Source organism: Egretta garzetta, unplaced genomic scaffold (genome assembly GCF_000687185.1).
Source record: "Egretta garzetta isolate BGI_Z169 unplaced genomic scaffold, ASM68718v1 scaffold59, whole genome shotgun sequence".
NCBI classification, from domain to species: Eukaryota; Metazoa; Chordata; class Aves; order Pelecaniformes; family Ardeidae; genus Egretta; species Egretta garzetta.
Window position 1 is genome coordinate 1,309,716 of NW_009267230.1, and position 10,851 is coordinate 1,320,566.

At 52.8% G+C, this 10,851-nt stretch overlaps 1 protein-coding gene across 7 annotated transcripts in view; it reads right to left on the reverse strand.

Moving 5' to 3' along the window:
• FAM214B (family with sequence similarity 214 member B) overlaps positions 1-10,851 on the reverse strand; it is a 41,290-nt gene that overhangs the window by 29,436 nt on the left and 1,003 nt on the right. For 5 of the 7 annotated variants that reach the window (XM_035902702.1, XM_035902697.1, XM_035902696.1 and 2 more), the window contains exon 2: positions 7,392-7,488. The gene's annotated coding sequence lies outside the window, so the exon portion shown is untranslated. Of the gene's footprint in view, positions 1-4,931; positions 5,048-7,391; positions 7,489-8,979; positions 9,315-10,851 lie in introns of all 7 variants that reach the window. The other 2 variants (XM_035902699.1, XM_035902698.1) reach the window with 2 other exon arrangements.

A 10,851-nucleotide genomic window follows, 5' to 3' on the forward strand; every position in this document is an offset into this window, starting at 1 on the left:
AGGGAAACTGAATTCAACAGAGCTGTAATCTACAATAAATCATTCCTACCAAGCTGCCAGGGAGATAGCTGCACAGGAGAAAGAGAGGAGCCATGAGTCTGTTTCCTCAACAAATCTAAGCCATGAAACAGCCCTTTGGTTACAAGGAACAGGCACAGCTGCAAGGAGAGCACTTTCAGGGTGGCAGATTGATGCCACCGATTTTTGTGTTCTTTCTATCCAGATTTATCACATGGCCAGGGCAAAACATTGCAAGTACCTTAAGATGGCAGACCGGCAGCCCAGGGGAGAGGTCAGCAGACCAGACCCAGACAAAAAGCCTGAGAATATTCTAGTTCCTCAAAAACTACTCATATTTTTAGCTGTTGCTGCTCCTAAAAGATGAATTGAAAGCAAAGCTCAGCCCCGCTACTTGATGCCATAACTGCTTTATTTTGCTGGCAGCCACAGCAGAGAGGACCTTGAGAATTACCCTCTTTGTCCACCACTGGCCCAGCTACGCTAATCTCATCAGTAATGCAAACACTGGTATAGAAAGGACTGGAGTGACTGTGCTAACGCCTCTACACTATACGCTCTCTGCACAGCTACAGCGCTGCTGAGTGGCAGCAAGAAAACCCCAGTGCAGAGGGTCCAGGCATTTCCCCCAGGACCGAGCGGAGCAAGGAGTTGGGTCTTGCAAGCTACTCTTTATGCATCTTCCAGGCAGGGCAATCTGTACACCACTATCTTCTCACAATTTAGGGAATGCAGGCAGAAACACCCACCGAGTCAAAGTCTCCTCTTGGTCCCAATGATCAGTCATCTCTCTGCTGAAATCTCCAGCACTCTTTTGGCAGCCACAGCATTGAGGTTGCTCCTGATGTCCAAAAGGACACTGGCCATTTTTTCAGAGTGACAGCACTCAGGATGATGTTCCCATCTGATTACCAGCAGGTATGCATGTCCCAGAGTTGCCTAAGGCGACGGCAGCAGCAAAGCGCAGCAGCACGTAACCTGCAGAGTGCTTTCTGAACTTCAATGCTGCCGCAGCTCAGCCAGGAGGAAATCTCTTTTGGCTGCCTCTCCGCAAATGCTTATTCCAGCACTGCCTGTCTTAACTCCTCCCCAAATCAGGAGCTGAGTATGTGACCCCACCGCCTTTGGGCTTTTCTGGCCCTTTGTGCTGTGCTTAAAAATATGTAGCATGAACAGGGAAGACATAAAAAGAGGGAGCAGCACTTTCCCAGACGACATGGTTATAACTCACCAGGTCACAGTGCCCAGGAGCTTGAGCCTTGGGCAAGGATCTTGGCATCTGAGGCACTGTACAACTGGCAAAGAAGAAAACCTTCTGCCCCAGAAACTGGCAATTCACATCCCAACACACACACGTAGCCCCGAGTCTTATCTGTGGGGCTCTGCACCCACTCCGTGATATTTCATAGCACATCTTGGGGCCTCAGCCTGGAGGAAAGATAAGAAACAACAGGCTGCAAAAGCAGGGTCAGAGGGAACTATGGTTTGACTCAATGGATTCTTACTGTGCTCTGCCATCATTGGCACACATAATGTATTTGTAATGCCAATTCTCGCACCAGGTGCTGAAGGTCACATACATGAAGAGCAGCACTCGAGCTGCTGATCTGAAATTGCCTTCAGTGTCAGGTACCAGTGTCCCAGCTTCCTCCATGGGAAGGAAGCTCCAGCTGCCAGTGTGCAGCAAGCTGTTCCCCTCCGAAAAGGGAAGGAACCTGTCAGAAGCAGGAGGGAGGAAACGCACCCCTGCCTGCCGTAAGCAGCTTTCCCAGAAGCTCCATGTTCCAGCTTTCACCTCCTTGTTTGCTCTCCCTTGGGAACACTAGGTTCTGGAGTCCAGGGGACATTTTACAAGCAAGTCTAGCCTATTTGGGAGTTTAAGATGACTGGAATTGTAGCACCGGACAGCATCAGGTTGTCAAGCATTGGACCAGGCTGCCCAGGGAAGTGGTGCAGTCCTCACCCCTGGATGGGGTAGATGTGGTACTTCAAGACATGGTTTGCTGGTGGCACTGGCAGTGTTAGGTTCATGGACTTGATGATCTTAAAGGTCTGTTCCAACCCGAACAGTTCTATGTGAAATGGTTTTCAGGGGAATTTCTGAGGCTTTGTACCCTGGTTCAGAGCTGGAAGGAGTGGTCACAGACCAGGTCATTTGTGAGCACAGGGGCCATTTGAGCAGCTCACAGACAGGAATCCTTTCCCTTCCAGTTTTGCCTGAACATCCTGGTCCCAGACAATCTCTGGTCACTGCCACTACAGCAGCGGGTGCCACCCCACAGCAACCCCACACACCTGACCTCAGAGCCCCCTCCGAAGGTGGGGTAGGGTCCTTCCCCCCTTGTTTTGGGCTGGGCACAGAGCTGTGGGCAGGGCACTGTAGGTCTCTGTGAGCAATGACCTTTGAGAAGTGTAATGAGAGAGGTTTACAGCTCACACAGCCATCCACAATGAGACGGGCAAGCTGTTCTTGCTGCCAGCCGGTCCCTTCCCCCTGGCTCGCATCCAGGGCTTTAGGCACACCACGGATGACAGGTCAGGTCTCGGTCATGCTCACGTTATGGCCATGCTGGAGCTGGCTTCCTGACCTGTTATCTCTGTGCAGCAAGTGGCACAATGTTCCCTGCTTCCTTCAGCAACAGGAGCCAGATCTCTACCAGCATCTGGCAAGGGGTTTGCCCAAAGGCACCTTTGGAAATGTTTACCCCCTCCTCTAGCTGCCACAAAGGATGGTCTCTGTATTGGAGGGCTCACTGGAGTGTCTGCTCCCCATCAGAGTACAGATACCCCAGAGCAAGGTAAACTGGCTGCGCGACGTGGATGGCACGGGACAGGGCCAGGTATCCTTGGAAGATGCAGGCATGGCTGGAGCCACTTACATTGATTAACTGAGGATGAGCAAGGCCAGCAGAATCATGGAATAGTTTGGGTTGGAAGGGACCTTTAAAGGCGATCTGGTCCAACTGCCCTTGCAATGAACAGGAACATCCTAACTAGACCAGGTTGCTCAGAGCCCCATCCAACCGGAGCTCGAATGCTTCCAGGGATGGGGCATCTACCACCCCTCTGGGCAACGTGTTCCAGTGTCTCACTACCCTCACAGTAAAGAATTTCTGCCTTATATCCAGTCTAAATCTACCCCAGTTTAGTTTAAAACCATTACCCCTTGTCCTGTCGTAGCAGGCCCTGCTAAAATGTCTGTCCCCATCTTTCCTATAGGAGTCAGCTTGTCCTCATAGGAGAGATGCTCCAGCCCTCGGATCGTTTTTGTGGCCCTCCTCTGGACCCACTCCAACCTGCTTTCCTCTGTGGTTCAGGAGATTGGTTTCTTTCTGGCTGGCCCTGCTCTGCAACTCAAGGCTTCAAACAGAACAGGTCCACAAACAGGAGCTGCCTGCCCGTTCCCCAGCAAGGAGTGAAAGAGGGGAGATGGACAAAACACCCCTGGCCACCCACCCTGAGGCTGCTGCCTGAGGAGAATGGTCCTGGACACCGGATTGTCAATGCAGGAGCCCAGCGGTGCCGAGCCCACAGCGCAGCTGGGACAGGGCTGCATCGCAGGCTGCACGTCGGCCCCGGCTGCTCCTCCACCCTGTGCTGCCTTGCAGTGATGCTGCCCGCAGCGAGTTGCCATAGCAATCCCCCAAGCATGCCCCCCTGCCTCCCTCCTTTGTCTCTGCTCCCCCAAGCCTTGCCGTCCCCTCCCCACTACCCCACACATAAAACCCACCGCACAACACCCAAAAGCCTCAACACTCTTAAAGGGCTGTTCATCACCCTGAGGAAGGAAAGGGGGCAGAGGTGGAAGCCCACCCCACAAGCCATCATCCCCACCCGCTTCACAGGCAAGGTGCCTACGCCGGAGCCGGGTGCATCACACCCCACCGTGCTCGGTCCCAAGGCGCAACACCGGGGAGCCGGGCAGCCACACCTGGGGTGGAGAGGCCTCTCCGGCTGCAGCCCATCCATGTTGTGCTGTGACAGGCAGGGATGCTTCAACATTACCGCCTGTCCCACGCTGCCTGCTCTGTGGTGGTGACACGCAGCCCCTGCTCAGCCCAACACAGCTGCTGGCAGGTGAGAAACCCCCATGAGCTCTTTCTACCTTGTGGCAGCACTGGATTTGATGGAAACAGGGGTCCCAGATTCATTTTGCTGCAGCCTGGCAGGTATCTCTTAAGTATCTGCTCTCCAGTCCCAGGCCATTTCCAGTTCTGTTTTGCTGCACCGAATCTCACTGTGGCTTGAACCAGAGACAGGATCCTGCTTCACTTCCTGTCCTAAAAAACTGTTGTCCCCGTTGCTATGTGCTACTAAACAGTTACCCAACCCAGCCTGTAAGCAGGGCTCTTCTCCCTTTCACCTCTCCTACACGGGTGCAAGATGCAATGAAAAAAACCTACTGAACCACACTCAGGTGTGATACCTGCCAATATCTTTCCATTAATTTGATGACTTAACAGAAGGGATTAAAAAAAACAAAACCAAAACAAAACAAACCTTCTAAAAGCTCTGCTTCCCTCCCCATTCTGCCCTTCCCCAGATATAGTAGGGCCCACCACAACCGGTTACATCACTTGAGGCTTATAGCAGAAGCTAGCAAAGCCTCGGTCCTGATCCAGGATGAGTCACGGAGCTCAGGAGACGGCGCAACTTCCTTCTGATACCATCAATCATGTCTTACATGGCCTAAAAATAAAGATGGGCCAGAACTGCGGAGCCATGTCTTGCCTCAACATGAAACTTAGCAAAGCTCAGCACTAAACTCAGCGCTGATGAAAAATCACCTGAGCAGATGGAAACCAAAAAGTGCAGAGAGGCCAAAAGTCTTGGGTGTACAAAGAAGGGAGAGGCCAGGAAGCCTCACCCTGTGCTGGGCTGGAGGATGGCAGTGGCAAATGCCGAGCACTCACCCAGCTGTACAAAGAAGGCCAGAGCTGGGCTCTCATCTCACTCAGCTGTGGGCTTTGGAGTATTCCCACACCCAGAGGCTTTGTGGAAGACTCTTTTCTGCACCACGTGCGTCCACCTGAAACAACAGGAACCAACTACTGCAAACAGGAGGGATGCTGCATTTTTCAGAGGAAAGCTGCAGCCCGCTTCCTACCAGGCAATGCATGGGCACCCACAAAGCCGAAGTCCAAAGGGTGCTTGGCGCTAGGGCTAAAAAAAAGGGCCACACATACATCTGATATGGCTTAGACACTTTAGGTAAGTGAGGAATTCAAAGTTCTTCCTAATCCCTGGGACGCTATGCCCCAGTAAAACCTTCGCACACAGGGATACAGGACTCTCACATAGCTCCTAGCAGGGAGCTGCAGGATCACACACAAATAGGAGCTCAGAGGGACATCAGCAATGTTCAGAGACCTAAAATTAGCCTCGGCAGATGATCCTCTGCTCCATTCTTGGATGCAGTGAGAACCGAACAAGGATCCAGCTGTCCCAACACTCCCATGAACAGGATCTTTGAATGCCCGACCTACTTGCAACAGAGATGGTAGGGCAAAGAGGGGATTCCTCACATAACTCCAATGCCAATACTCACAAGGATCCCCGGGCCCCATCTTTGAAGGGGAGGGCAGCATTTTCTTGGTGTTTCCAGTGGAAAGAAGACCTACTTCTAGATCAGCAGGTCAGACCAAGGGGCAATGGCAGCCCACACACGCTAAGAGCAGGCTGAAGGACCGCTTTCTCTTGAAGGTATGATCTCCGCCTTGCCCAGTCTTTGAGTTTGCTGGCAAAGCATTCCATCCCATTCCTGAAAGAGGCACTACAAGTCTGTCCAAGGGTCTGCAGGTTGTACCGGCCTTCCAGATTACTGCCAGCTGCACTAAACTGAACTAACATGGTTAATTCAGCCCAAATGTAAATTCACTGATATCACCTGGGGTATCTCCAAACCAGAGAGAAGAGGTTCATGCTATGACCAAGTAATGGAAGAAGCTGCTGCATTACACACATATGGGAGATTTGCTGTCCCTGGAGGTATCAAGCTATTTGGCCAGCAATGAGTGTGTGTGTGTGTGTGTGAGAAAAGTGGATCTGACATGGTGAACCTTGTGTTAAAATGCCTCTTGTCAAAAGGCAGGGGAACCCTGAGAGGATGCTGTGAGCTTGAATCTGCAAGCAGCTCCAGCAGAATCAAGGGCAAACCTTTTCTCTGGTCTTAGCCACATAACATGTCTCTTTTTCATTACTAAGAGAGATATAAGATCCCAGCATGGAGCAGACATTAGTGATTACCACAACTCAGCTGGATAAAGGGGCTGCTCTGCTGCCTCTGTGTTGTGTGGTTGGGAGTGTGCAGCACACAGCACTGACAAGAGCAAAGGACTTCTTCCTTCCTTCCTTCCAACTTCCCAGGTAAATCTACCCCCACCTCGCACGCTGTGGGTACCACTTCAGCATCAGGCTGAAGGATGAGATGGCCTCAGGCCCGATCTCCAGCTGTCTTTGGACTGGCCTCAAACTTCCCTGGCAGACACTTCAGAGGAAGAGCCACACAGCCTTGGCAGCCACATGTCTTAAACATAGGCTTCTCCATATAACCTCTCCTGGCCAAATCGTACCTGAGCTCTGGGGTGAGAGAAGGGCTTGGCCTGCCCGCCCAGAGGCACAGTGCTGATGAGGGCTTCCTTCCTGGTGGGAGCACACCGTGCAGGTGGGGTGGGCACTGCTGGATCCCAGGCAGGCACACAAGCATCCAGGCACAGCGAGGGGGCAGGAAGCCCACAGCCATCTCAGCCTGCTACAGGCCGGTTACCTCAGAGCAGCAAGGGCCTGACCTTCACGTTTCCTGACAGTGGCAATACAAAGACTACCAGTCCTCCTGAAACACTTTACTGTCACACTAAACCTCACAGACCGCGGCCAAGGGCCTCCTCGAGCTACAAAATCCTGGGAAAATACAGGCATAGCTCAACTGTTTCTGATAGAAAGCAGGATCACGTCTGCCACAAGCTCTGGGTGAAGTCTCAGCTCTGTTTGTTCAGGTGAAGGACAACAAGCAGCAGAGACCAGCAGCTGGGAAACACTCCCATTCAATACTGCTGCTACTCAGAAGTACAAGTGCAGCAAGCAGCACAGGCTGCAAGTTCCCAAGGGCTTAAAACACACTGCCCTTGAGCTCCTGACAACTGTGTGCAGGGTTCAATGGCCTAAACAGCACCGGTCACAGACATCCAGGCTGCCTCCACCACACTGCCAGCCAGGTGGGAGGCAGGAGCACCCAGCAAGCACCTCAGCAGGGTGACACCTACTCTACAGAGCTGTCCCTATGGGCCAAGGGGAGGAGAGCACAGGGTTCCCCTGCTTCTTCACACAGCCCTGGTGAAGGAAGAGAAACTGGTGATGACTGAATGGGTGCTGACCTTGGTGGAGGGCTGAAGCAGATGGGAAAGGCAGCTCTCAGCTGTCACCACCCGCAGCGTAGTCTTGGGGTTGCTTGTTCCGGCTTTCTTGGGTCATCTGGAAAGACAAAATGCACAGATGCATGTTCAGCTCAGCTGGGAAACACCCATGGAAGAAGACCTTCTGCTCACTGGGCAGGCAGTGATTGCTCATCCAAGGCAAATTAGTGGCCTATGCACAGAAGTGAGAGGCCCCAAGCACCCCAGGACCTTGAAGATCCGGCTGTATCTTTTACCAGTGCTGAGGCCACCCCTGAGCTGCAGCCCTGCCTCCCTCCCGGGGTTCCAGTTATCACCCCAGTTCCCTGTGTGACTCTGGGTGGGTGCACGGTTGGTTCCCCAGAGAGGGCTGCTAAGGCCGCCACTGCTGCTGTCCCCCTTCCCTGGATTTCAGTGGGAAGTTGCTCCATCACACACGCTTTGCTGGTACTCCAGTGGGTGCACTGGCATACGGTTTATCTGCAAGAACAGGCTCTGGCTGCAGCCCCCACAGGCCAGCCACTAAACCACCCCACGGGGACGCCAAGCCAGGGCAGGGAGGGCCAAACTCTGCTGTGGGGAGACACTGCTCCCAACAACCAAACAGACCAAGCCAAATCCAACACTGCAGCATTTCCCAGGCTACAACGAAGGGGGAAAACTACAACTGCTTAATAGAAATCTCCGAGACGCCTGCCAACACCATCACAAAGACATTTAAGACTCCTCCCCGGGCTCCCAGTGCAGTAATTACAGGCTACTGGAGATCACACTGTGTGGGGGCTAGGTACTCGTGCCCAGCAGGTCCTGAAAACTGGGACATTGTCAGCCTCCCCAAAACTAGGTCTGACATTGCCCTGGCTGCAGAGAAGATGAGCAAAAGCTGTGCAGGGGCAGTCCCTGCTCCCCAGCCCGCCCTCCCGCGTGGGCTATCACCCTGCAGTACCACCAGCAGCACAACTTGGCTCCGACCAGAGCCACGGCAGCAGGGAGGAGCGCACTGCGGACACCAGATTTCTGCTGCACCGGTCCTTTGAACAGTCATGAAGGCACCCAGAAAGTTTGTACTTAACGTCACTTGCACCTACACAGCTAGCAGGTCACCACCAGATTTCTGCTGCACCGGTCCTTCGAACAGTCATGAAGGCACCCAGAAAGTTTGTACGTAACGTCACTTGCACCTACACAGCTAGCAGGTCAACCTGCACCAGCATCCCAGGAGAGGTCCCACCTGGAAGCTGTACCAGCTAGTCAGCAGGGCTGTGGTTTTGGGGAGCTTACAAGCAGAACAATCCCCAGTAAGTGTACTGTGTGTATATGTAAATATACCTATATTTAAAACCCTCCACCATTTCCCTGCTGTACCACACTATTTTTCAGAGAAGGCTCAAAGGCTCCAAGCCTGAGTGGTGACAGGAATGCTTTGGACATGGCTGCAGTCCTGCCACCCACATAGCACTGCAGCACAGGAAGAGATGGCGATGTATCCGACAGGGACGGGTTGGAAACAGTCCCCAGGAAGACTGCAGTTACCCCAAATGGACTGAGGCCAGGAGATCTGGATTATCACCTCAGCTCTCACATAAAGGGCTTTGCATCGTTTTTCACTTCCAACAAGAAGAATGACAGGGTTGACATCAGCCCTGGCCCAGGACATGGATTCGTTACTAAAAAGCACTTCCCGCTGAATCACTAAATGCACTTTTCGCAGTACACAGGACTCCTTTGAAGGCTTCCCATCCAAGTATTGTTCTACCATCATGCTGCTGAGCTGGGGGGTTGTCCAGGCCACAACACAGGCGAGTATGACTGCAAACCACCAGCCAGTCCTGAAAAAGCTCACTGAAACACAGGGCATGTGAGCTCAGCTGCTCTTCATTCAGGATTCACAACCAGCTGAGGACTCTGACAGAAACAGGGGGAAAACATGTTAATTGGCAGCTGGGCATTCATGAGGCCAAGCAAGCGAGTCTAAGAAAGAGAGGGGGAAAGGGAGGATGAGGATTTGCAAGGACACTTGCCAGTCAAAGGAAATAATTTTTAAAGCAAACCTCAAACTTTGTGAAATCAAGTTCTCTAGAGATTACATTTACCTGGCTCACTTGCTCATGAGCAAAAGCAAAATGGAAAAACAAAGGAAAAGAGCTGGTCGGAAAACAAGCTCCAGGAAGCAGAGCTGCCAGGCACTGCACACAGAAGGAAGGTCCAGAAACATGCAATGGCGTTACCAGGATGCAGGGACCCACGCTGGAGAAAGGCTGTCCCAGGGGGAGATGTGCCATGGAGAGGCACCAGGCAAAAACCCTCCCACAGAATATTCTCACTGCCAAGTAACCCACAGCGACACTCTCCATGAGCCATCTCTTAGCATACAAATGTCTCCCTTTGGGATTTCTCCAGTGCTGCCCTTCACACGTCCTGCTTCAAACCTGACTTCTTAATTCCTCCAGCCATGGAAGCCCCCAATAATTTGCTTACAGCTACACTGGTAGTGTGTCTAGGACACCACTTTTCTAACCAATACGGCTTTACTCTTTTCCTTCGCATCTGTGGCCACATACCTACAAATGACATGTTTTCTTGTTCTGCACCCAGGAGATGTCCTGGCCCCCAGGCACTGTGCATTTCCACAGAGCACATGATAGTGCCTACCAAAATTGCAGGGGACAAGCGTGGGCAGGTCCAGAGCAGCAAGGGCAGCTAAAGGACTCGGGAAGAGTCAAGAGTCATTGACTTTCAAGAGTCAGATCAATAACTATCCCCTTGAACCACTCAGAAGGAACAAGGAAGGTCCAGGCATCTCTGGCCTCTGCTACTCAGTGGGGCCATGCAGAAGCGTGCCAGGGCAAGCAGCTGGTAGCAGACAGCAAGGAGGAAGACCAGCGGCGCAGATGCGCTGCTCTGCCCTCAGAGGTCCCTTGAACTCAGGGAGGGAACTTCCTTTCCTGCTCCGCATGCTCAGAAGGCCTGAAACTGCTGAGGGAACAGGGGCTGGGAAAGCAGAGGGAAGGTGTATGGACTGGGTGCTTCATCTGCTTCGGAGGAGACCGCCAGGAGTGAAACAGCAACCCTAGCAGTAAAATTAAAATTATATGTTATTCACTAAACTCCATTTCTACAGGGAGGGCAGATGTGACGAACAGAGCATCGAGAGCTCCTCTGCCCATTTTGCTGCAAAGGTGGCGGAGCGGGGGATATCCTCAGTGAGCTGTGACTCGAACAGCAGGGTCCCCAAAGTCAGCGCAGGGTGACCCCACCAGCTTTCCTTCTGGCAGTGGGCAAGAAACCTCTCACACAGGGCAGGAACAGAAATGAAGTGAGTGGCAGAGTGGAACCGGCCCCAGCCCTGCCCCACTTGCAGGATGGACCTCGGTCTAAAAGCCCAGCTCCCCAAGGACCACAGCTCTATGGCCAGGGTGACAGGGGACCCTCCTGTCCCCAC